Source organism: Lycium barbarum, chromosome 7, assembly GCF_019175385.1.
Source record: "Lycium barbarum isolate Lr01 chromosome 7, ASM1917538v2, whole genome shotgun sequence".
Lineage (NCBI taxonomy): Eukaryota > Viridiplantae > Streptophyta > Magnoliopsida > Solanales > Solanaceae > Lycium > Lycium barbarum.
This window is the reverse complement of record NC_083343.1, coordinates 10,938,571-10,965,980: the sequence shown is the minus strand read 5'-3', so window position 1 is coordinate 10,965,980 and position 27,410 is coordinate 10,938,571. Positions and strand designations below refer to the sequence as shown.

Below are 27,410 nucleotides of genomic sequence, written 5' to 3'. Positions count from 1 at the left end.
TTTTTCCCCACTCAAAACTGTGACCCACCACCACCACCCCATTACCCATTCTCTGCCACTATTCCACAACCCAACTAAAAAAAAAAAGTCCACCATTAGCCGCCGCCCCACACCGTGAACACTCACCTGAAAGCTAAAGTCCATCACCATGTAAATGACAGAACCACCGTGAAACTCAACTCTACTACCTACGGTGGGTTTTAGATAGAAATCCATTACCTTCCTCAACTTAAGACCTCACTAAAACATCCCTTTACCCAGACACAAACTCCATAAAACCAGCTGAAATAATAATCCCAAATGCTGCTGAAAACACATACGAAGCACAGCTTTTTCTCGGTTTCCCAGTGAGATTAAAGGGAGTTAGAGGTTGCCGCTCGCCGTTCCGGTCGAGTCCGATGAAAGATTCATGGTTATCATCTCATTGTATTGCGAAAAATCTATAAAAAGGTCCATTCTTTCAAACTTCTTGTTTACTTTGAAATAGTTTATCTTATCACGTATTGCTATTGTTTTATGTTAAATGTTATTATGGTTTATGAATAGGTTGAATGCTTGATGTATACGTATAGTTTCTTTTCTTCAGTTGCTACAAAGTGATATATGGGTGTTGTGATTAATTACTATTGTCACACCTACTGTTTTAAGAGTATGTTTATTTTAAATGCTTGTATGGATATTGCTATATTCTTTGGGTTTGTGTTTGCAGTGATAACAATTAATTTTTTAGGCATTAATACGTGAATATAGAAGCAATTGGCATTTGGTTAGGTTAATGGGTCATATGACTCGTCAGATGAATCAATTTTGACTACTTTAGGGCCTAATCAATATATCAAAGGCCTGATTAATTAACTAAATGTGAGTTGAACGAGATCAGTTGCGAATTTATTCAAAATCCATTGTCAAAAGAGTGAAAATTAATAATAATAAGTCTCGGATTTTAGAGACAAATAATTGTCTTTAACGCTAGATGAGCTTTAGGCACGTTTCAAGACGTTTGTTTCGATTAAGAATGCGGTTACGCATCTTATTTCGAGACGTTTTTTTTTAAACTCAAGGATGCGGTTACGCACTTTGGCTAAATTCGCTTTAATAATTAATCTTGTTTCGAGTGAGAATGCAGTTATGCATCTTATTTTGAGACGCTTAAAAGGTCCGGAATGCGGTTACGCATCCGAGTTAAGACCAATAAAATGTTCAACAATAAAAGTACGAGCAAATCAAGGCTCAAATACATAATATATTCAAAGATTAATTTAAGCTAAGTATAAGTCGATAAAGCGACCGTGCTAGAACCACGGGACTCGGGGAATGCCTAACACCTTCTCCCCGGTCAATAGAATTCCTTACCCGGTCTTCTATTTTCGCGGACCATAATAAAAGAGTCTTTCCTTTTGATTAGGGATTCATAAGGTGGCTTGGAACACCAAAACTCAATTCCAAGTGGCGACTCTGTAAAAATATAACTAATCCCTACTCAAAACCGTCACTTCAATTGGAAAAACCCTTTAGTAATAAAACCTGCGCATAGATAGCGTGAGGCGCCAAAAAAGGGGTGTGACAATATCTCTTAAGTCGTAGGTGTATCACGAACCTGCTTCTCAACGATACCTAATATACCATAAAAAACAACACTGGTATGCCTGAGTACTGGGTACTCAGTGAGTGTATAAGGGGTAATAGTTAACAAAACAAGATATGATGAAAAAAATTAATAAAATGATATTAATGAAAATCACAGTTCAAACCCAGGAATAAAGTAAGTCAGCAACATTAAAGAGTCATCAGAGAATCTAACAATTAAGAACACATTAACTTAATTCCTTACCATTTACCATGCTAAGTATTTCACTTACGAATTCAATATCACCACATACCACTCACAGGAAACAAAATATCAATCACTCAATACTCCGGCTAAGAAGACACAGAGGCTAATCGTCCTCTGGACTAGCACAACAACAGATGCACCGGGTGACATGCCTCAGAGGTCAATCGTCCTCTGGACTGACACAACAATAGATACTCCGGGCTAGAAACCAACCTTCAATCATCCTCTAGACTGACACGGAAATACCTCTATTGATATGCTAGGATCCATAATGGTTAATCGTTGTAACGACCCGTTTGGTCGTTATAGTTTTTTCGGCATTTTCTCCACTTCTCGAGCATTGGTTAGCTCACTTTTAACCCGAGGAGAATGTTGACATGCTTCCCGAGGTGCCTAGACTTGATTCGATCAACTTTTCATAAAATATGGGCTTAAAGCGAAAAAGAGTTGACTCAAAGTTGACTTTTTAGTAAACGAACCTTTCTCAAAAAGTTGTTAATTTCGAGAGGTCCAGATAGTCATTTAGAACTTGTGTGTATATCTGGTTCGATTCCCAAAGCACTCGGATGCATTTTGGGACTTGGGTTGGAAAATTAGAATTAAGGTATCGGGGGTTGACTCGGTCAACGAGACCTCCGTTGGGAATTTTGAGGTCACGAAAGCGTTCTTAGCGTGTTTTTATATGTGTCTGTGTATGTGGTATGTGAGTAGATGGCCTCGAAAATTAGTAAAAAAATCGGATTGAAGTGTGAAAACTTGGGAAATTTCTGGTGTCTGGTGCCCGCTTTGGCGGCACCAACACCACGGCAGCGGTACAGCAGGAGCGGTCCACGCCATTTGGGCTTGACAGCTGTAGCGGTCAAGGAACCGCTGGGGCGGCCATAGCATCGCCAAAGCAGGTGACGGGCAGTGAGTTCTTTTAATAAAGTGTTAAAAGCCATTAGTCTCTCATTTAATACCATTACGAAAATAAAGCTCTTGGGGTCTGTTCTTGGAGAATTATTGTGAAGATTCTTGGTGGTAAACTCTCCTAATCCTCTTGCTATTCCATTTATCCTAATCATCTTGAGTATTCCTCTTTCCTTGTTAGCCCTTAGTGATGGAAGATTAAAAGTGGATTTTGATGGATTTTATATCTAAGCTTATTAATGATGAAATTGATGGAGTTTATGCTAGATTTTGATGAATTTAAGGTTATTAATCATAGATCTTCTATTATTAGTTTTGAATTCTTGAATCAAAGAGTTTATACCCAAAATTGGGGGTTTTTACTTGAATTTCGAAATTCGGTTAATCCTTGAGTTAAATCAGCAATTAAAGGTTGGGTTATGATCACCTGGTGCTTAATTTAATATTTTACTCCTGAATTTCCCATTTTGACCTTGTGGGTCCGTTTTCCCAAATTCTAGGGTTAGATTTGACCTAAATTGAATGATAACAATATTAGTATCATTCTTCATGATTTCTAATCTAGATTTCGAATATGAGCTTAAAGCGAAAAAAAGTTGACTCAAAGTTGAATTTTGTGTAAACGGACCTTTTTCAGAAATTTGTCGATTCCGAGAGGTCCGAATGGTCGTTTAGAATTTGTGTGTATATCTGGTTTGGTTCCTAATGCACTCGGATGCATTTTGGGACTTCGGTTGGGAAATTGAAATTAAGGTATCGGGGTCAACGAGACATTCGTTGGGAATTCCGAGGCCATGAGCGCGTTCTTAGCTTGTTTTTATATGTGTCTGTGTATGTGGTATGTCAGCAGATGGCCTCGGGAATTAATCAAAAAATTGGATTGAAGTGTGAAAACTTGGGAAATTTCTGGTGTCTGGTGCCCGCTTTGGCGGCACTAGCACCACGACAGTTGTACCGCTAGAGCGGTCACCCTGCCGCTGGAACTGTCCAAGCCATTTGGGCTTAACCGCTGTAGCGGTCAAGGTGCCGCTGGAGCGGCACTGCTGGGGAGGCCATAGCGTCGCCAAAGTGGGTGACGGGCAGTGAGTTCTTTTAATGAAGTGTTAAAAGCCATTAGTCTCTTATTTAATACCATTACGAAAATAGAGTTCTTGGGGTCTGTTCTTGGAGAATTATTATGAAGATTCTTGGTGGTAAGCTCTCCTAATCCTCTTGCTATTCCATTTATCTTAATCATCTTAAGGATTCCTCTTTCTTTGTTAGCCTTTAGTAATGGAAGATTAGAAGTGGATTTTGATGGATTTTATATATAAGCTTATTAATGATGAAATTGATGGATTTTATTGCTAGATTTTGATGAATTTAAGGTTATTAATCATATATCTTCCATTATTTGTGTTGAATTCTTGAATCAAAGAGTTAGGGTTTATACCCAAAATTGGGGGATTTACTTGAATTTTGAAATTAGGTTAATCCTTGAGTTAAATCAGCAATTAGTGGTTCGGTAATGACCACATAGTGCTTAATTTGATATTTTACTCCCGAATTTTCCATTTTGACTTTGTGGGCCCGTTTTCCCAAATTATAGGGTTATATTTGACCTAAATTGAATGATAGCAATATTAGTATCGTTCTTCATGATTTCTAATCTAAAATTTTGAATATGCCTAGACTTCTTTGATATTGAGGCTCAGCGGAAAGCAAGGCAAAAGAGCAATTTGTCGGTGTTGTTGTTCGGCCATCCAGATAGGTTATAGCTTACCCTTGGTGAGACTTCGTATAGCGAAGCATACATTTAGATTATATTGTCGGAGGAAGCATGTAAACCTTCAGGTATGAAGTTGGGTTGGATATTGTCTTAGGTTGGGCCATATTGCGTGATTGGGGTTAGCCACCCCGTTGTGTTGTGACTTAATTGTTCTATTGTGTTGGCTTGATGCCACGTGCGGTTAGTAGATATTGGAATTTGTTGTTCCCTTGATTGTGATATTGTAGTATCTTACGGTTAATGCTGATACGAGTACAGAGATCTATATGACTTGTGTAGTTTTTCATGACATTGTTGGCGTATCCATGATTGGTACTTGTGACATTGATGATATTTTTGCTGTACCCATGTTGGTACTTGTGATATTGAGCTGATTCTTGATGTTGACCCATGCATTTCACTCATTCTCATTATTCATGATATACTATTGAGGCACTGTTAGTACTTAGTGAAACATTGTAATGAGCTTGGCAAGATTTTTAAAATGAGAGTGATGTGAGAGTTCGATATCCGATGTTATTTCCGAAATCGTGGATTGAGTGAGTACATGGACTCCGCGGGTCCCCAGGGTGGTGTTGAGAACCCTTGTGGGCAAAGATCTGTGTCTCGTCTGTATGTTGGGCAAAGATCCGGGACGAGTGACACTTATACTTCGCGAGTCACCTTAGGTTGTGCTACCAAGATGTCGATATTTTCGTCCGGAGTACATGTGTACACAACATTGGCATGACATTGCATTACATTCATACATTATTGCATTGCATTACATAACGACTTACATTGAGATGATTTGGTGTTTATTTGTGATGTTGGATTCAAATTTGATATATTGAGACTTGGCACATTTGGGATTAGATGCTCTACTTAGGCAATGACGCGTACTTGGTTTCAATTATGTTTGACTTATACTTGTTGGTTTATCTGTCTATCTTGCTTTATTGTCTGAATTATGTTAACTATGCTTAGTCGGGCGATGATACCTACCAGTACTGTGGTTTTGTACTGATCTGCACTTGCTGCATTCTTTTATGAATGCAGAGTACCAGATTAGGTCTTCCTCTGTCTCCCGTGGCTGACAATCGCCTTCGGCTTAGCTTCGAGTTTCCAGGGTGAACACGAGTCTTTCGCCGCCTTGAAGACTTCTTATCATTATGTCTTACTTTCCTACTCTGAGACATAGACAGATTGATGTATTATTATATTATTCCAGACTTGTATTTATTTCTTTTAGATGCTCTTGTATGACTTAGATCAGACCCTGGGGGCGTTTCCTTCTTCCACACTATTACTATTATATATTATTTTGAGACTTACGTAATTATTCTTTTTTCGCTTACTTGATTTATTTATTCATGTCTTTACTTATCGTTGGGTTGAGGGTTCGCTTATCGAGGTGAGAAAGGTAAGTGAGCGCACGACTTAGTCAAAATAGGTCGTGACAATCGTTCTGGACTAGCACAACTTGCCCATACTGGCCCAAACACAAACAAAATGCAGATCATGGCATATTAACCGAATCAGCAATCATGGCTTAGAGCCGAATTTCACTTCTTAAGTCATCATCTCAAGATAGAGGCATTTCAAGTCATAACCGATTTAGAAATCTTATTCAAATCTCTTATTCAATTTCAAGTTTAAGAAACCCATTCAACAACAAAACAAGTTTAAGGTCCAACCTTTAGAAAAAATGAGTTCAATCATCCAATAATGGGAAAAACGAGTTTCACAAAGTAGTATAGTTCGTATAAGGTTCGACGCGGTCTTGACCCTACACACGCATGATCTTGTCTAAAAGAAATCATCTTGCAATCCAAAATAACTTCCACCAAACAAGAGTCATAATCATGTTCATATTCCAGAGGAAGATTTCAAGTCACAAACAATCATTCACACGTTTCAAACAAGATAACATACTTAAAAAAGAAGGCTCAAATCTAGACATACCTCAAATCCCGCTCAAACGTACTTCCCAAGACTCAATAATCACACTAAAATGGTTTAGATGATAAATATTAGAACTTGAATTGTTTCTTGAATTTTTCTTGGAATTTCGAAAAGTAGGGTTTTTCGTAAGCCTTAAATCTTGTTCATGGATCTTATGAAAATCATTGGTGGATTCTAACCTCTTGTTTTGTTCTATACTAGTTCAAACATCAATAATAATCTCATAAAAAAATCAGAAGTCTTACCTCTTAGACGAACACCACACACCCTTATTTATTTCTTTTCGAGTTTTCAAGAATCTAGGGTTTGGAGAGACGAACTAGTGTCAAGAAAAGGTGAATTTAGTGTAGAATCGATGTAGATAGAGTAGGAGCACACCTTAGAAGTTTGGGGAGGCCTTAGGGTTGATTTTTCATGATTAAATATATTTAAGAACTAACCTCAAGCTTAAACATAAGAAAGAAACGCGAAAACCCGACTTTTGACCCAAAACCCGATATTTCGCGATGGGCCTGCGATGCATGGACATCGAGGGACCCCCTGAGGACCTGAGATTCAGAGAGTCTATTTTTTTTTTGCACTCGGAAAGCGACGCGGATCCGTTTCACGCGCCCTCACGTGCGCGACGCGTAGCCATCGCACGGCCCGTGTCAGGTTCTTCGTAGTGTTTGGTAAAATGGACATAAATTCTTGTACAGAGCTCCGTTCGGCCTCCATAATATATTGTTGGAAAGGTATTTCAAATTCCTATAACTTTCATGTATTGAATTGTCTCAAATTCCTAACCAAAATAGTTGAAAATTGGCTTTAAGTACAGACTGTCTCGGACTTAGACAAATTTAGAAAGCCTTAAGAACTTCACTTTTCGGTTTGACTTCAAAATGACTTTTTATCAACCGAATTCAACCCGAATGGATTCATATAGCTAAATTATCATCTTAATACTAGTTTTTTACACATACACACCTAACTCAGGTGTCACACCCCAATCTTGGGGGTGTGGCCGGCACCCAAAGGGCCGAGCGAACCAACTGTGATATCTAAACTCTATAACGTGAATCATACGCCGACAAGGCCGCTGAATAACAATAGTAAGAAGTATATCTACTAATCCCTTTTTCTGGTCCGTATAATCTTACTATTTGCAACGTTACTTATCTTTCGCTTCGGAACTTAATTGCACCAACATCCTTAACTTGAATAACGAATCTGTCTCACAATGATTACAACGTATTCAGGCCTCCACTTTCCCAGTGCTCCGTATCTTAAATACGACTATGTCTCTTTTCAATTTTCTTTTACTTATCTTAGCTATTTGGTCTTTGTCTGAAATTTCTATTTGCTTTCTCGAACCTGAACTTGCTTGCAATTATCGTTATTCGCTCTACATTAGTTTTCTTTTTGATGAGTGTCCCCTTTTTCATTCACATATACTTTCCCTAACATCTCTTAATTACCAGGTACATTAGACTTCCTTTGATAGCTTCCCCCCTTATTGGGGCATCGTCCTTTCAATAATTTCCAAAGACTTCACTTTATTATAACTTCTGTTCCTATCATCTTATTCTTTCAAAAATTTTCCTTGTGTGTCAACTACTATCCTTCACCACATCCCTCGTATCGAAGAAATTCTTGCTTTACCCTTTCATGTTGAGATAGCATCCATGTCTTTTAACATTTCGTCCTTAGTTAATTATCTTTCGTAGTCAACCTCTTACTGCGAGAACTCCCCATATTCATATATATACCGATATATTTTCTCTCGTACCCGTTGGTGACTATTTTTCATTTTGCGATACTTCAATTTCCTTTTTGCTTTTATCCCTTCTTATCAAAACACTCCTTTACTTTAAACTTTCATGCAAGATATTGTCTTGGATGAGTCACACTTTTTCTTATTCCTTTGTTGCTATTCACCCTCATGTATATATAGAGTACAAGCTATCATTGTCTTATTCGTTTTACAGAATCTTTCATGCTTCAATTTCTCCTCAAGATACCTTGTAAATGTTGATTTTTCTTCCATAAAGCTCACCTTTCTTCCAGAGGCATTTTTTTTCTAACCTCATCTCATCAGGCTTCCAAGTCCGCCAATTAGAATTATATAGCTCGCCACCTTGCTATTTCGATTCTTACCGTTATCATCCTTTTTGTCCACCTTCTTGTCGTTATATTTATCGTATCTAGCCCGTTCCCTTTCTATCTTTCTATTAACCTTAACCCTTTATTTACTCCAGGAATCTTGTTCAAACACCTATCGTCACCCAGGTCCTCTATTTTTATAATCCTTTCATGTCATGGTCTCCTTTGTATTCCTATTAATTGATGATTTTTGTTATAACATCTCCTCCTGCCAGTCCTGTTTCTTTTCCTCACCACTCCTACTGAAGGCATCATCTATAAATTTCACATGTGCATTAGCACAGGTCTCCAAATATAACTTAAGTGATCGTCGTACAAGCTGCCAAATTAAAACACCGACCTTACTCCCTATCAAGGTCTGCGACGCTACTTGCGGCTCCGCAGATTCTACATGCATCTTGCAGGCGCTGTCCCGGTGGCCGCAGGGTGTGTTGGCCTGTGCTACGAAGCGGAACTTCCGTCGAAACTTGCTTCCGATGTTTCTACAAACCTAAAACTTTTCCGAAACAATTTAACTATTCCAACTTATAGATTCCTGTTATGGTAATAGCATACCTTATATTCATAGAGTCATTGACTTTATTCTGCATCGCTCCTCTTTCACACACTTTCATCGAGTCGTTGGCCATTCTATCTCATTCTTCCTTAATTTATTGTTACCATAATATCCTCCATCCCTGGGTAATTCCTTATAATTCAAATCCACAACAGAGAAGCAATACTCTTCTCAACATAAAGAAGTCTATCAACTAACCGACGAACGGTGAGCCTGCTTTAATATAGTTTTACGGCATTAATCCTTTCTAACTCCCTTTTTTAATTTATTTTACACTATCAACCCACGTATGAATACATATACGTCACATTTTCAGCCACTCAATATAACAAAACTTGCTTAACACATACACACGATACAACTATCAGTTCAAGTACACCATTTATCCGTTTCTCCCATCTTAGATTTATGACATCATCGAATCACACACATAAAGAGGAAAGGAGATCTTACCTTGGAACATCTTCTACAATACCAAATCACAACCTAACAATATTTTTTTTATGGCTCTGTACAACAAAAGTAAGCTCAATCTGTCAAGTTATCATATAATACCCGTTTATAACACAACTTCATCATCTATTCCTTCAACTTACAACTTGTATTAACTATGTACATCTTAAAATATTACGTAATCTCATCAACAGTCGGATACGAATTTTCAAATCTCGTGAAGTCAAGGTAGCCCAAATACGATAAAAACAACTTCAACAATCGGGTTTACACATTCTGATCGTCGCCTCGTAAGTTATTACCGGGGACATGCCTTAGATACTCATACTAGCTCATCAAAAATCATAGACAAAAGATCATACCTTAACTGTCTTCGTTCAACTCCTTACCTCTTTACTTCGCTACAAAGTAACTTCCGAAGCTCTTGGATTCCCATCAGAGGATGGAAAGCGACTAATACCTTTTTCCGGCGTCCTTGTTCAGTTTCTCTTAACCGTACTTTTCTTTCAAAACAACATTACTGAAAAGGAAATCAAGGTGACAAATAGAAGTTTAAATACTTGTGACTCCGCTCTAACCGCACGATCTAGATTTCAAGGAAGGTAACAACCTAAATGCCCTGTAGCCTCCTGATTATAAATGTGGTGCGCTACACATTCATAATCAAAACTCTACTAGACACGGCTTACAGATATCCCTAGGACAGACTTGCTCAGATACCAAGTTTGTTACACCCCAATCTTGTGGGTATGGCCGGCACCCGGCACCCGAAGGGTCGAGCGAACCAACTGTGATATCTAAACTCTATAACGTGAATCATAGGCCGACGAGGCCACTGAATAATAATAGTAAGAAGTATATCATAACAACCTGTAAGTAGAAAAGGCCCAACAACACATATATGCATTACAAGGGCCACAAGGCCACAATCAAGAAAGATAACCAGTCAGAAGGACGGAAAGGCCAAACACAATACCTGTTACACTGACTGATAGTCTGTAATCCTTTAAGAGCACTAATATGCATTAACTAGTCGGGATAGTGGCCCCGACGTACTCATAGCCATATATATATATATATATATATATATATATATATGCATCCTATTTAATGACTCTGACCAGCAACTCCGGAGAATGGAGTGTGAACATCCCTGCTGAACTTTGGTATCCTACTGAGAAAGGTGCAACAGTCCGTTTATCGTACCTGTGGGCATGATCACAGTGCACAAAATGCGTCAGTAAGAAATATGTACCGAGTATGTAAGGCAGTAAGCATATACGTAACATAAGCATAAAAGATACAGATAACTTGGGAAAAGATGTATAGACAACCTGAAACTCTGAACGAGGCCACTCAGGGCGACCATAATAATGACATAAATGTAAATGCATTCCCGTAAAAGCATTCCTCACTGTGGAGGCATATATCATATCATATAACAATAATAAATCCCTCTGTGGGGTGAGCTCATCATCATAACATCATCTCTGCCCAACTGATCAGTGACAATGCACAACTACGTGCCTACCCGGCCGCCTACAACACGGCTCAATAAAGAAAGAAATACATCTAGGTGCACAGCTACGTGCCTACCCGGCCGCCTACAACACGACTCGGTAAAGATAGAAACATGTCTAGGTGCACATATAAGTGCCTACCCGGCCGACTATAGCGCGGCTCGATAATGAAAATAAATACATATATATAAGTGCAATGAAAGACTGACCTCAGAAGAAATATCATGGAAAGAGTCGGAGTGACCTATTGTCGTTATCTTCCGACTTTCATTATTGTCGCTACGGTTATCATTATTTGATCATTAGGCCAATGAAGTAAAAGTACAAGCAAACATCTTGTTATGAATTATTCACGAAGCCAAAGTTAGCCAAACTCTTATGAAATATGATCGACACAACTTTTATCGGAAAGAGTGTGCCAACGAGAGGTTCGTCACCTTGGAGCAATAAACAAGAAGATAAGGATTAACTCAATTAAAGGAAGTACAATCAACTAAACTTTGATGTGAAGAGTACCATAACTAATATCATTCTTCATTCAATAAACAAGAGGGATACGAAATGTGAAAGGTACTTCAATACAAGCTATTCATGAGAAAAGGGTATGCTTAACCATTTTGGGACATGATCAACACAAGTTGAACGGAAAGTCTTTTACTCGATAGCCAAAAGGAGATGTGGACCATAATATGGTACTAGTCATAGATGAAGTATGTGTCAGCTCAATTATCATGGAACACGATCGATCCAAGTTAGCGGAACAAATTTTTCAATGAAAGGTCATTTGAAATCTAGTCATGCCACAAAGAGAATATAAAGCCCTACATACCTCGTCGATGGAGTTATATATGTTTCCCGAGTCCTTGAATGCCTTAAGAACGATTTGCTACATAATACAGACTATTCAAGATCAAAACCAAGGTCATAGCTTATAGAAATCTTCATTTAGACATTTAATCACGCAACTCATGGGCATGAATTTATAGGCCCTTTTTGTAGCGAACTTTTCTCGTAAAACGCTACCAAATTCTACTTTTCTACTTCTCCTCTTCAATATGATTCTATCCATATCACCATAACTCCAAACAACACAACAAAACCATATAAACCAGCCCAACAAATAAGCTAAGTTCATGAAAGTTTCATAAGAATATATAAGAGCTTGTTCTATGGGGGTTTTCACCAATTGCTATGATCAATTACTTGTAGAAGTTAAAAGAGATTAAAAGGAAGTTAAAATATACCTTAGGTCATGAAAATCACTTCAAACTCCAAGTTACTTCAAAGTAAGGTTTTCCTCCGAAAGGTGAAATAGTAAAGAAATCACAATTTCGAAGTTGCCATGTTGTTCTTCATGTTAAAGTTGATACATTTGCTCTTGGTTTGGATTGAGATTGATGGAGGATTAATTGGAGAGGGTTTGAGGGTTTTCTAGGTTGGGGATGGTGAGAAAATGGAAGAAACATTCGTGCAATGGCCTATATATACTTGGGCAATTTAAAGCAGCAAACTGTTCCCGTGATAGTTTATGTCCCTGGACGGAAACACGAATATCTCTCTACTCCGATGTCGTATTGACGAACGGTAAAATTCTCTGGAAACTAGACTCGTAGACCTTCGATTTGGTAGGTGGATCACCCCGTAAATCCAAGTAGATTGAGAGAAAGGCTCCGAGACATCTGACCCAAATTTCAGTGAAATTTACAAACTTAACTCGCGACGCCCTTTGTCGACTTTCGTATTACAACTCGTTTGACTTCCAAACTTAACAAGAGACCATTATACAATTCAAGTACTTCATATCATTACTTGCTTAGCATGTGGAGCACTCCTAATCTCACACAAAAGTACAAGTTATCGTATTCCCAACTTGTCGACTTTTGACGAAACTCATGCTTCTTTGATTCATTCACCCTCCAAATCTTCCGCCACTTACTAATATTATTTATAGATTCTTGTAACCATTTTTATTAATAAAATCAATCCCTTTTATCCTCAACATAATTTCTTTTTGAACTTACGTCGACTAACTCATGATGTGACTTTAACGTGCGAAAATCTGAGGTATAACATCAGGTTTACTGGATGTTACAATTGTGAAGTCAATAGAATTGACCACACTAAGAAAACATATATACCACTATCCTGAAGTTTGTTTGTGGCCATAATAAGACTACTAAAGTCTACAAACCATATGTTTGTGGCCTTTTGGAAGAAATTTTCAAGTTATTTCACATTAATTAGTCACTTACTTCTCCGTCGAGAAAGACAATATTTACACCCGTTTGATGCAATTACAAATCTGAGCTAGCAACAATAGCAAAAATTATACAAGCAGAGGTGATTTCGCATAACAGGTGAGAAAGTCTTGTCATAGTTAATCACTCTTGTTACGTATACACTTTAGCAACAAGTCAAGCCATATATCTCAATTTTTCTACAAGCCTTGTGCTTAACTTTGGGAACCCATTTGGTGACCAACTAGTTCCTCGACTTAGTTGATTCTCCTAGACTCCATTTATTCTTCCATTTCATTTATTCATTTTACCTCAAGCTAATTTTTGGCTCATTAATCACTCCTGTTTGGATCTATTTTACTCCTACTTGAACCAAAACTATTCATCTCGCTTCCACTTGGAGTATGATTCATCTAACTACCATTTGAAATAACAAGATTATTGTCACTCTCACTCGTAGTAGGATCACTTTCATTCGCATCCGATGTTGAATGTTGATCTAGATAAGAAAATTAATTATCATCACTTAAAAATATCCCACTCGAATGAAAGGATCCTATTTGATATGGGTCCTTAGGTTCATGAGTAGATAAGTCTAAACTTATCTCGCCCTCCTTGAATAGATGTGACACTTTTTGAGTCGAATTCAGTTATGGTTCCACTGTGATGTTGCTCCATAAACACGTAATTTATAGTATCTCATATAGACACTCTCTTGGCTCAATATGCCATGAGAAATTGTATATATAAGCTACGCATATGGTGTAGATGTAACTGATTCCACTGGCACATGGTTAAGAACATAGACAACAATTAGTACAACACATCTCCCCAATAGGAAACATATAACTTTACTTGCGCCATCATCGATCTAATAATTTCAAGGAGCATTCTTTTTGTGCTTTCCAAAACACCTTTTATTGTGAAATATTAGAATAGTCAATTTATCAACAATTCCACTTTCAGCACAAAAAACCTATCTTAATGGGATCAAGACTTATTCATGGCCTCGACAATACTCTAATTTATTTGTCCAATTGATTTCCAATCTTTTTTATTTAAATATTATAGAAGCCAACAAGAGGGAGGATGAACGCTGCAGCAGAGGATTGTACCAAAAGCACCAAAAGTTGTATTTTTGAAATTGTGGATTATTTTAGGGTTAAATTGCTTCCCCTTGTAACGCGTGTACTGCAGCCATAGACACGTGTTGCTGTTTCCACTTCTCTCCCTTTCCTGATCTAGAACTTCCAAAGCACTCCCTTCAACGTCCAAACAAATATTGACTCCAACAATGTTGTAAAATCAAACATTAGAAGGTAAACATACCGGTTTATCCAACTTATAATTTGAGAATTTATCTGTTTATGTATTTGCGTGTTGCCTTTACCTGGCCCAGTTTCCTCTTCCTTTTACTTTTATTTTTTTTGTAAAAAACAAATTTTGCTCATAGAAACAACAGTTAACTATTATTCAAAATTAAAATCTACCTTTAGCATTTGGTAAATTTAGTATGTATGGAGTACAAATTGGGTTCAAAAAAGTCGTTTGAGATGAATATGTACGAGTTCCAGTGATAATTTAGTTCTCTTTTGTTATTCTCTAGAATGACTTTGAGTATTCTTCTTCATAATGTTATAGGACAAATACATCTGTATGTTTGTGAATCACCTGGAAAATTAATGGTCCAGAGAATATGCCTGCAAAAAAGGGTCCTAGTTTTGTGAGTGTTTAATGAGAAATGAAAATGGAGAAAAAAAAACTAATAACTACTATGTAAATGATATTCTGCATAATTTTATCATCCATTTAACTAATGAAACGAAATCTTTGATTTATTTTTAGAGAGGTTGCCATGAGTATGAAGATTAGTATATTGTTCTCAAGTTACTTGACATTCTTCTTTCACAACGGGGAAACTAATAACCTTATGGTGATTTTAGGTAAAACTTAGAATTTTTTTGCTACATGCATGTCGGAACTATGAACTGATGAGTGTTGAGCATTCAAAAGGAACAAATATTTCAGAGCTCTGACTTGTAGATGACAACTTCAGACCATTATCTTACAGAGCCTAATATGTTTTCCATGAAATTCATTACTTATTGAGTTATCGTATTGTTGAAACTGTAGTAATTACTGTTCTTCCATCACTGCAATTGCTTTTTTTGCTCATGAATTCTACCTTGGGATTGTTTGCATATCCTTTTCTATAAAAGTTGAGGTAAAAAGTCCTGCCTAGTAGAGTTTAAAGCAAAAAAAGTTAAATGGCTTCCAATGTGCATGAAACTCTATTTGTACAATTGATTTTTGGTGTTATATTATATTAATATTTAATACTATGTCTTTCTAGCTAAGTTGCTTGGAATGGGGTTTGGGTCTCCGGCGGATCTAATTTTATAATCCGGGAGTATGGATCTAGGTATGGATACGGGTGCGGGTTTCGACTAAAAATAATTCGAATATCTAAAAGTAAAGTTCTAAAAATATGCCTAAATTATGATGGTCAAAGTACCCAAAATCGTTTGACCATATCCTGCATGGATCTCACACCCATGTAGTGTCGACACTGGTGCGCCACCGAAACTGAAGAATCCGTGCAACTTTAACTTTCCAACTTAGCTTTCTAGATACATTGAGAAAACAAATCCATGTATATTCTGCTCTTTGGAAGTTCAATCCTTAGGAGCAAGAATACTTACATAATATACCCTATATATAGATGTAATATTCTTGAAATATTTCTTAATTGTCATATAATATGTAATTTTCCCTGGATTTCCCATGTGGTATGGAATTCTGTTTTCTGCTTATGGTGTGTGTATACTTCTCTTCCTTGCTTAGGTCAATGAATTTTCTGTATTCCAGAGAGAAGATGCCCTGTTTTTAGAAGTTTCAGTATGCATCGGTCAAACTTTTTTACATGAATACAATTTCGAGTCAAGCTTATAGTGCAAATGTTGAGTTGAAGCTCTGGATTTTTCAAATTCACTGGATCTAAGTGGTGGAACTTTTCAAGAAGTATACAAGGATTGACTACATTTCCACTTGTGGCCTATCCACTTGGCAGCAACGGAAAATTTGAAGTTTGATGTATTAGCTAAGTAAGAAAATTCATCCTGATTTATAGTTTCACTATTGACAATTTAGGGCTGTTCACGGTTTTGGTTAAAATCAAAATCAAATAAAAAATTTAACAAAACCGAATAAAAAAATCGACATTTGGTTTGGTTTGGTTTGGTTTTAAATTTTAAAAACCGATAATATTTGGTTTGGTTATGGTTCTATTAAAAAATAACCGAACCAAACCAATAAATTATATACATAAATTTTATAATTATTTATATGTATAATATTAGTTTTTCATAAATAATTATAAATATTTTATACTTTTTAATCATTAATTTGATTTTTGGTCTACTTATTTCACATGATTGTTTAAGGCCCATGTTTTTAAGAATATGTCCAAGCCCATGTCTTTAAGTGTTAAGTGTAAACCTACTAACAGAAGCTCAAGTTAGAGTCTAATGTCTTTAACTTAAATTTTTAGCCTTTCTTTGTCAGCCATTTGATTTTAGGTTGTTTCTTTTTTTTTTTTTTTTTGAATTTATACCTTTCTTTTTTCTTGTTTGAATGAGTCCTAAACTTCTAATATTTTTCATATGAAAAGGACAGAGGTTGTAGATTTAGAGGTTCCTATAGAAGATACTTCAGTAACATCAGCATTTGTTGTAACTCAAGCACATGGTAATGTCCTAATACTTCTTCCGTGGGTAATCCTCTTAAAAAGCAAAAAAGAACAACTCCTTGTAATCGAGACCCTAGCCTTGGGGATAATGATAGAAAAACATCTGAAGTTTGGGATCTTTACACAAAGTTTTGTTAATAAAATGGGAGAATTGAGGGAAAAATGCAATTATTGTCCCAAAGTTTGGGATCATTACTCAAAGTTTTTTTATTTCATATATTTTCATTTTCATTTTCATTTTCATTTTAGGTAGTCTTTATGTTTAATTAATATGTATGTTTGTAAACAACAACTAAAAGCTCCTATGCTCTACTTTATTTCCAGGTATGTGTATTAAGATGACAAAAATGGTGCAGCCACTACTAAGTTAGTTTTTAGCTCTATATGTAATAGTTTAGCAACTTTGGGTAACTTGAGTACTACACTATCACTAATAGTGAAAATGTTTCTATGATGTATGTTTCACCTTAAACTATAAATAAAAGTTATCATTTGAACAAAAAAAAAAGACATGTCTTTTTCAACTTTTTAATGTTTTATTGATAAGTCTCATGGCTGCTAGTCATAAACCGAAAAATCGAACCAAACCGACAATAACCAAACCGGTGGTTATTATTTTATTTGGTTTGGTTATGGTTTTAGACATTTAAAAACCGACTAAATTGGTTTGGTTATGATTTTAATCAATAACCGACTCAAACCGAACCATGAACGCCCCTAATTGACATATATGTTGTGCATTCAACTCTCATGGCCCTCCTCCTGGGAACCATATATAAACGAGAAAAATCACCTTGATCTTGAGTGTTTTTATTCATCAACTACCAATAGGGTTCTGTCAAGCTAATATTTTTCATGTTGAAGTGCCATCTCTTGGAAAAAACGCCTTAGCATTTGTCAAGGTTCTAGAGATAAAGAGTTCTTGCTTTTGGAAACAAGGTGAGTAATGTGAACTGTGTGGTTTTGTCAGAATCGGTTGAGTATTTCAGCTAATAGACTCTCCGTAGAGTAAGAAACTTTAAAGACTTTTGTTTTGTCATATTCTATTTATTTTTTATAAATAGTGTATATGAGATCTTAGTTCTGAGAAATGGGGAAAAAAAAGATATCTTGGAATCTGCTTGCCTTAATAATATTTGTATACATTCCCCCCTTTTTTTTTTTTGAAAAAAATTGACATGTTGACGGTTATTATGTTGTAAGGTGTTGAAATAAATGTTACTTCTTTTTTATTCCTGAAGTGTGAATCATGAGTTCCTGATATGATTTTGTGGGTGCTTATCCTATACTGTTGGTATGCTTGGAAATTTCTAGCTTGAGAGAACTAAGTGCAGAAAAGGTTTTCAAATAAGCACATATTGTTGACACTTACGTAAATGCACAAGGTAGGAAGACGTGTGTTAGGGTTACTCAGGAAGCACTTTATGCCACAGTTCAGTTCCTGTCCTTTCTCAGTAATCCGAAAGGGATCTCTTACATTTAATGTCAAATTTGCTGAAAATAATGATGGAACAGTGCTGCTATAACCATATATCAAGACTGATCAATGGTGTGTTAGCTCCCCATACTCCAATATTACTTCCTTTTAGTTTCTTTTCTTGCATTATTTTATTTTATTCTTGGATTGTAGCAGTCATTTTATCATCTAATAGTTAGATGAGTTAGTTTCATTTATGTGTAATCTAGGTTTCAGATTGAAATTCTTTCTGCGTTTCTACTTTGTCTTTTACATTTCTTCAAACAAGAAAAACTTATAGCCTTTGGTGTTTGAAGTCGACTAAAAGATACTTGATAAATTATATTTGCAGGTCACTCAGTCTCTTACAGGTGAAATAATTTCAACTCTTGTGATCATTAACGATTTTCATCACCCGTACAAGATTTCAAATTGGAAGATGTAATTAGATGAACGAAAAAAGTCACTCCCATCGACATTAAAGGACATATTTATTTTTTAGATTATTAATTTGTGCACTTACAACTAAGGTGATTGTACAAATTGTGCATGTTATAGCTCAGTTAGGTTACCCAACTACCCAAATGTGATTCACTATAATTAGGCATGTACTAGCTTTTGTTTTCATAGTTGAAAGCTTTTGCGATTTGATTTTAGCATCTTAGAACTCAAGCATTTTATAAAAATGGATATATGCTCACTTTTTCTACTAGCTTTGAACTGAGTTGTTTGAGGCTTAAAAGAGAGAGAAAGTAAAAAAGAGTATATGTTAATTTTACATGGTTTACATCCACACTGCTACTAAGGTCAAATGTTGCGCCCGTACTTAGCATAGGCCATGCCCCTCTAGTATACTTCTTAAAGTAACTAAATGCCTTAGGTTATGTGACATCAAATGGAGATTATCAAAATGAATAATTTTATCAATTAATATGATGAAATTAGAAGCTCTTTGCCACATTTTCACAATCATGGAAATACAACTTCCAAATGAGTCTATGCAATAGACATTCAGTCCTGGTGGTGTTATTAAATAATTAGCTTTTTCGAACTAGATAATGTTTGCAAGTGACTAATCCACATGTCATAGGCCCATATGACCAAGTCTAGCATACCAAATTTCACATCATCCTTGTGATTATGTGATAAGGCAATTAGGGAAGCTAACAATTGGATTAAAGGAACTAATATCCAAAATACGTTAAAGATAAAATCATTTTTGATAAAATCAAATCCAAAATGAGTCCTATGTCTTAATGTCATCAAAATTTCAATTGAAACCTAAATATAATAAACCAACACAAAACAATATCCTTGAAAGTTTATGGAGCAAATAAAGCAATTAAAGCATTGTGTGGGATAAAGTCTTGATTTTATGTAAAACTAATTCACATGATACGATCTTTTTAACAATCCTACAAATATCCACATTACACATGTGGGATCCATTGGATGTCCACAAAGGCTTCATTTCCCTTACAATGTGGTACGTGGCTCCTAAGTCATGAGGATGAAATATTAGTCTTAGAAAGAAAAATACAACTATCAACGCATATATTACTAGCGTAAGGATCATGAAGTACCTTTTTAGACTCATTATGAAGTGTTTTATTAGGCTTAGTGCGATCACTAGCATAGTGACCCTTTTGATCACACATGAAGCATTTCAGTTTAGTCACATATTTTTTTCTTTCACATTTTCTATCGTCGCATTGGTTACCATTCTAGGATTCTTATTTGGTTGAGCCTTATTTTACGTTTAAAACCATTTATTGAGGCTAGAAAATATTTTGTGCACTTTTGCACCTTATTTGATAGTCTCATGTCGCCCATTTACTAATTGTAGGTGTTGCATCACATCATAATATCAACTATTACATTTATTATAAGTCAGGTGCATCTTCATATGCTCCTAAATTTGAGGCAGGAAACGGATAAAAGCTTGAACTTGGTGCTCAGTAGCAACTTATGACCTTAAGTCTAGTAAATGTAGTGCTACCACACTTAGACTCAAGAGCATCCCACAAAGTTTTGATAATCTTGTGAGTAAAATTTCGCGTGATATCTTCACAGATCAGCAACATAATGCGAGCTAGGAATTTTTTTAAAACATCATAGGCTTCATCCATGGGATTATTTAAAATTCAAAAAAATGTTCTTCCAGCACCTATTACAATTTAATGCCTTAAAGTCTGATAACTATCACCATTGAAATTTTCACTTATGATAAGTTCTGTAACAATATTTTTGAAAGTAGTAGACATGATATTTATGGAACACAAAAGTTCTACATATTTGTCAAACTCAAAGTTTCACAATCAGCATAAAACCACGCTTGTTTAAAGTTATTGCATACACATAAATGTAACTTTATCAAATTGACAGGGCTATTAAACATAAATCCTTGAGTCGAAATTTACTATGCTCTGAATCATCGTCTAAGGATAGATGTTAAATGTAAAATAATCATATCAACTCAAGCTAAGTCACCAAATATTTCAATAAATATTTTTATTTCTTGATTAAAAAGTGGTATATACACAAAAAATATATACACCAAATAGAAAATGTCACGGTCCAAACCGGAGGACCTTGACGGGCACCCGGGCCCTACCTGTCGAGCACCACTAAACATGCTTTCATATCATAATCATAATCAAGAGTGGACCTCGAGGGTCATCAGATGGAAATCTGCTAAATCATATGAGAAATATGCTGAAAAAGGGATGAGCCCGAAAAGACATACTATACAACTATGCTGGCCAAAAACTGTGCAAGCCGACAAGGCCATCAGAAAATACTATGCAAAAATATAGGCCGATTGGCCATACAACGTCTAACTATACCCTGATTGTCTAAAAGCCTCTACTAGAGTGTATGGCATAATAAGGTCAGGACCGGCTCAGCCATACCCGTATGCACACAAAAGTATAATGTACCAAAAACACAACAGCAACTACGGAACAAGAGGAGTGCTCCAGCTGAACAATAACCTACAGTGGTGGATCATCAATCTGTGGACGTCAGTGCGGACAAAGTACTGAGCACGTAAGACATGAAAGAGACATAAGAATACATATGGTAAAAGAAATGCAACCTGTATGTCTGAATTGCCTCTAAGGGCCAATGATATGCATAAATATCGTGCATGCATGCATAGGGGTTATACATATGTATATGCGTATATAACGCCTGTCAAGCCTCTGTGGGCATCCCATTGTATCATATCGGCCTCTGTGGGAATCATCATCATCATCATATGACCAGCTGATCAGGTGGTAGTGTGTATATAATGTCGTCACCTTGCCCATATCCCATATATAATACATAATATACGCGTATATAATGTCTGAGGGGTCATAGGTCTGTACACACACACACACACACACACACACACACACACACACACACACATATATATATATATATATATATCTGTGTGTGTGTGTGTGTATGATAAAAGTACATCCTGAATCTGTCGGAGTGATGTAAGGTCGTTACACCTCCGAACATCATTATGAATTAGCATTTTCATCAACAAGGAATTCTATGAATCATACTGAATCTGAAGAAAGACTTATTGGAAACAACATTCTAGAACATGAATCAACATGGAGCATCCTTAGCCACTAAGAATAGGATCATTATGGAGTAACGTTACGTTTACATTCCGTTCATAAGGATCATGCCAAAAGAAGGAAAGATAGCCTTAACATACCTCAAGCCGTCCAAGCCATCCAACAACGAGCTTATCACAACTAGAGCGCCAATCCTATAACAAAGGAGTACATATACAACTTAGATGGCGCTAGTATATCACGTATATCAAATGATAACTCGATTCTAAAGTGGAACGGGCAGTATTTCCTCTATTTATTAATCACCACGACACATCCAACATCCAACAATCAACACAACAACCTCATATGATCCTCTTTAAACTCATATCATCAACATTTAGAAATATACAATAGAACAGCCCGTTATATGTTTTGCATACAACACTTACATACCTTTTTCTTTCAATTATACCAAGTATATCAACCCCCAATACAATCTTAACATCGACTACAACCCATACAATAAGATTTTAACTAAAACCACACTAACAACATAACTCAAGTTAGATTAAATCTCAACATAAACTCAAGTTCATATTTTGAACCTTTTCTCCAACTTCTCTCCCTTCAAATCTAACAAAATCATCATATAAACTCATAAACATGAAAATAAGATGGAATATTACCTCAAGAACTAAAAAACACTTCAATTCCAAGATTACTTCACTTTGAAGTATCCTACAAAGCTCCTACAAGAAGGAGAAACAAGCTTCAACGAGACTTTGAAAACCTTTAGCACTTGATTCTCACTTTTAATCCTTGATTTATCTTGGGTTTACTTGAAATAGGTTAGGGAGAGTTCTAGAGAGTGTTTAAGGTTTGTCGGTAATGAAAAATGAGGTGAAAAATGAATTGGGGTTGATTTATACAAATTAAAATATTTGCACCGCCTCCATTATACGGTACATTATACGGTCCGCGGAATTTTATGGACCGTATAATGGTCACAGAATACCTCTCTCACTGTTACCATTATACGGTGGGGCTTGGTCCACTTGCGGGTTGTAGAACATTCTACGGTCTGTATAAATACTCTCCAACCTCAAACTTCGTCGAAACGTATTCTCGTCTATTCATTTAATCTCTAATCTTTTCAAAACATATTAAGCATGAACTTAAACCCTCGTATACTCAAGATGAGCACGTCTAATCTCTTATAACCTCGAAGATAATTCTGCTCTCCAATCTTATAGCAACCAACTCATGAAGATGCTTAACGTACAAAAGTACGGGGTGTAATAGAATAATTGTGATCTTATTCTAGATACACTTATATATCAATAGAATAATTTAATTAGATCTGAAAAATTAATATTTATATGTTTCCAAGAATAAATCATGCGGAAAATCAACATTTATACCTAATTTCACTTAGAAAATAGGTTTTTTTAATTTTATATAGACTTTGAGGGAGAGTGAGTCACATAGACATGTTCTCCGTATCATATAATAATTTTTCATATTTTTCATTATGGAAAAGTCTACTGAAAATAATTAATACGGTATTATTATTTTTAGATCATTATTAATTACAGGGAAATTATTTTTCAGTTTCCAAAGAATTATTTCAAAGGTATGAAAAACCAGAAATTTAATTTCAAGAAAAAAAAAAAAGCATCATCGAAATTGGAATAGGGGAAGGCCCACACTTGCCGACGCAAGTTTGGGGCGACTGTGGGCTTTGCAAAAAAATTACTGTTCAGCCTTCTTCTCCGGCCAAATGGGTCACCCACGACGTAGTTTCTCAGAAATGGATTTCTCGGTGTTCTAGCTTGACTTCTTCACTTTTTGGTCTTTTTTATTCAATCAAAACACTAAGTTTTACCCTAAAAGTGTTAGGATTGATTTTAAGCATCAGTTGCTTGAAAAACATCAAAAAAGGTGCCAAAATTTGAGAAAAAACAGTGAGCATGTTTTCGCTGGCGGATTCATTGGGTTTGCAGCCATAAAACATGTTTTCCGGCCAATTTTTTTTTTTAAATATCTATTTAAGTCCTAAACGTATTTTAGGACTTGTTTGGATCATCAAGTCCAGGAAAATCATTCAAAAATTGATCCTTATGGTCAAATATCAATTGCTTTTACTTTAAACAAAACCCTAACAGATTTTCTTAAAATTCGACCCAATTTTTCGATGATAATCACAACTTATTATATGATTTTTCTCAAAAACATATGTTTAATAGATTACCCAAGTCAATACGCACAAAAATTGTGTGAAACTGAGATTATTGAATTTTTGGGGTTAAATTCGTCATAGTAAAATCCTAGATCTTAAAATTTTAATTACTCACAAACTACAAGGCCAAATTTTATGATCTACATATTATCGGAAAGCTCTGGACGAAATCCACAAAAGAACCTAAGGTTTCATGCAAATATAAGGTTGATTCATACATGAAATAACACAATAAATATACGGGTTTAACATAGTAAAACCCTAAAATTGATATACTGCATACTAATCGTGCAAATGGCCGGAAAACAAGCCTATGACTTTGATACCAATGTAGTAAATGCTGGTTCGGAGACTTACAAGTTTCTCCTTAGCCGAAGCAGATCTGCAACAACCACGACATGAGTTATCGGTCGGTATGAATTATCACATAAGCGGAAGAATGGCTTGGTTTCCATAGCTTAGATATCCTTTAAGAGATGCAAAGCTTTTTCTCTTTTGTAAACTCTAGTCGTAATCTAATGTGGAAAATCATCCTTTTCCAACACCCATAATGGTGTATTTATATCTAAAGGGCTAGGGTTTAGGAGGAGTACAAGCTAATGGGCTAACAGGCTAATTTGCACCCCTTATGGGTGGACCTACACGCAATAGATATTTCCAACAGAGAATTTATATCACCGATACTAACTATTACTTTCGTCCATATGTACTTTCATGTTTGACTTGGCACACCTCCTTAATAAGCAATAAATAAAATTATAATTTTTCGGTATTATTCATAATTTTTATAAGTCATCTCCTTATAAAAAATTATTACTATAAGTCATCTAAATGATGGGAAATGAATAGTAATTAAATAAGAGCAAAATTAGGTATAAAATGGTAAACTATCTTTGAATTTTCTAAAACAAATAAGTAAAAATGAGCATATAATTTTAATATATTGGACAAGTAAAAGTGAACGGAGTAATTTGAAATTGTGGCATATTAAAAAAAAATAACTGTGGCATAGTTTATTTTGACTGAATATACAATGGATGGAATTTAGTTGAAAAGTCATTATTGTGATCTTCTTATCTAATTTCATATTTCAACTAAAGAAACAAAAGAAGATAACTTGGCTGACGGTGTTCGGAGTTTAAATATCACACTGTTTTGTCGCATGCCTTTGGATCTAGCATCTTTCTATTATGCAAACATTTTTTATACAAATGGTCTAACACCATTTATCAATCAACGACAAGTGTCTATAAATAAAAAATTATATATGCAACTAAATTTTTGCCTGCAATATCAAACTAAATTCCTAACTAGGAGAATCTTGGAGCGTCAATTAGTGTGAAATAAAGGATATAATTTCATGGGAAAAGGGTCAAAAATATTTTTCTACTTTGTTTTAATGGCTAAAAATATCTTTCGAATTAATTTTGAGTCAATTATACCCCTGCTGTTATGAAAATTAACAAATATACCCTTCATTTGACGAAAATCTCCAAATTGATTCAAATAATTTGATTACTTCAGGTCATAGGTTCATGATAAGTTAGTGCTCTATTTATCTGCTTAGTTGGTTGCTCTGCGGTACTAACTATTTAAGGGTATGTACTGGTTGTTCCAAAATGACTGTCAATTATTTTCGTCTTTCTTTGCTTTCCTTTCTAAAGGAAGAGCTTGAACAGAATTTCTATTCAAATAATGAATAACATGTTTATAAATTATAGATGTTTGACAAAGATGAAATTTAAAATGTTTTCTGGTTTCAAAAACCACTTCTTGATCTTCCTTCTGGTTATAATTGATGGAATCGACGGCTTGAGAGGTTTCGGAGAAATTGTGAGAGAGAAGGAAGAATGAGTTATTTTCGGAGATGGATCAGGGCGGGTAAAATAGGAGAATGAGTTATGAAATCAGGTTATTTGAATCAATTTGGAGATTTCCATCAAATGAAGGGTATATTTGTTAACTTTCACGGCAGAGGCATAAATGACCCAAAATTAGTTCGGAGGATATTTTTAGCCATTAAAACAAAGTAGAGGGACATTGTTTTACCCTTTTCCCTAATTTCATTGAATTCCTATCTCACCAATTTCTATTATTAGCTGAAAGATATGATATAGTGACAAGCTTTGACAAAAGATTGCCACCTTCATATTCACAAGCAAATGGATCATACTTTCTTGTGTAACTCCGATCCCATTGATAGTTCATTGGGATTCCGTGAATGACATTCTCTATGTATCATCACTAAGATACTAAACAAACATGTATTTCTACTTTCTAGTACGTACAAGACAGTCCATGAGGGAAGTACATTTGGACTTCTCAAACATATATACTCAATTTCTAAGTTCTACAGCATATATATAATATTTACTTCTTTTTAATCATGAATCTTTCAGAATTTCATAGTATCATTCAACCTAACGTCAAACACCGTATCAGTGTGCCTGTTCAAATTGGTGGTTTACGATTTTAAATTCACTATGTTTACCCCAGATTTGGTAACCAATTGAATTTGTATGTGGATATAGAATATGTGCTTGGGCCTAAATATGGATTACAAAGAGTGGATAAGAACGCTTTTTAATACACAAATAAGGAGCATAAATACCGGCTGCTTACACATATGACGAGTTGATTGAAGAGGTTCAACAAGAACTGGATATATATATATATATATATATATATATATATATATATATATATATATATATATATATATATATATATATATATATATATATATATTGTGTTACAAATGCTCTTGAAAGTAAAAGAAGAATCAACCGACCTAAGGGAGGTGGGAGTACTCTATTTATAGTAATGAGCCCATGGGCTCTCTCCAACGTGAATCAATAAAATAGTAATAAAAGGGACAGCCCCTGCACGGGTTTGGTGTGATGTGACTGACGGCGCCGTCTGACACACGCATAGTTGGTAGCTGTCCATTATGTGATACCACTGACGCGTCCCAGCAACGGTCACAACGAACAACGGACTCACGGAGACCGGACCAACGGTGATAAAACCCCGGAAAGAGATCC

General features: G+C 35.6%; 1 long non-coding RNA gene across 1 annotated transcript; it reads right to left on the bottom strand.

Annotated features, from left to right (window-relative positions):
- Positions 1–20,985: 20,985 nt before the first annotated feature.
- LOC132602124 (uncharacterized) lies at positions 20,986–24,973 on the bottom strand. Its single transcript, XR_009567608.1, has 3 exons — positions 24,724–24,973; positions 22,286–22,339; positions 20,986–21,607 (listed from the first exon to the last, which is right to left on the bottom strand). It is a non-coding gene; the product is annotated as an uncharacterized LOC132602124 (long non-coding RNA).
- Between the last annotated feature and the right edge of the window lie 2,437 nt (positions 24,974–27,410).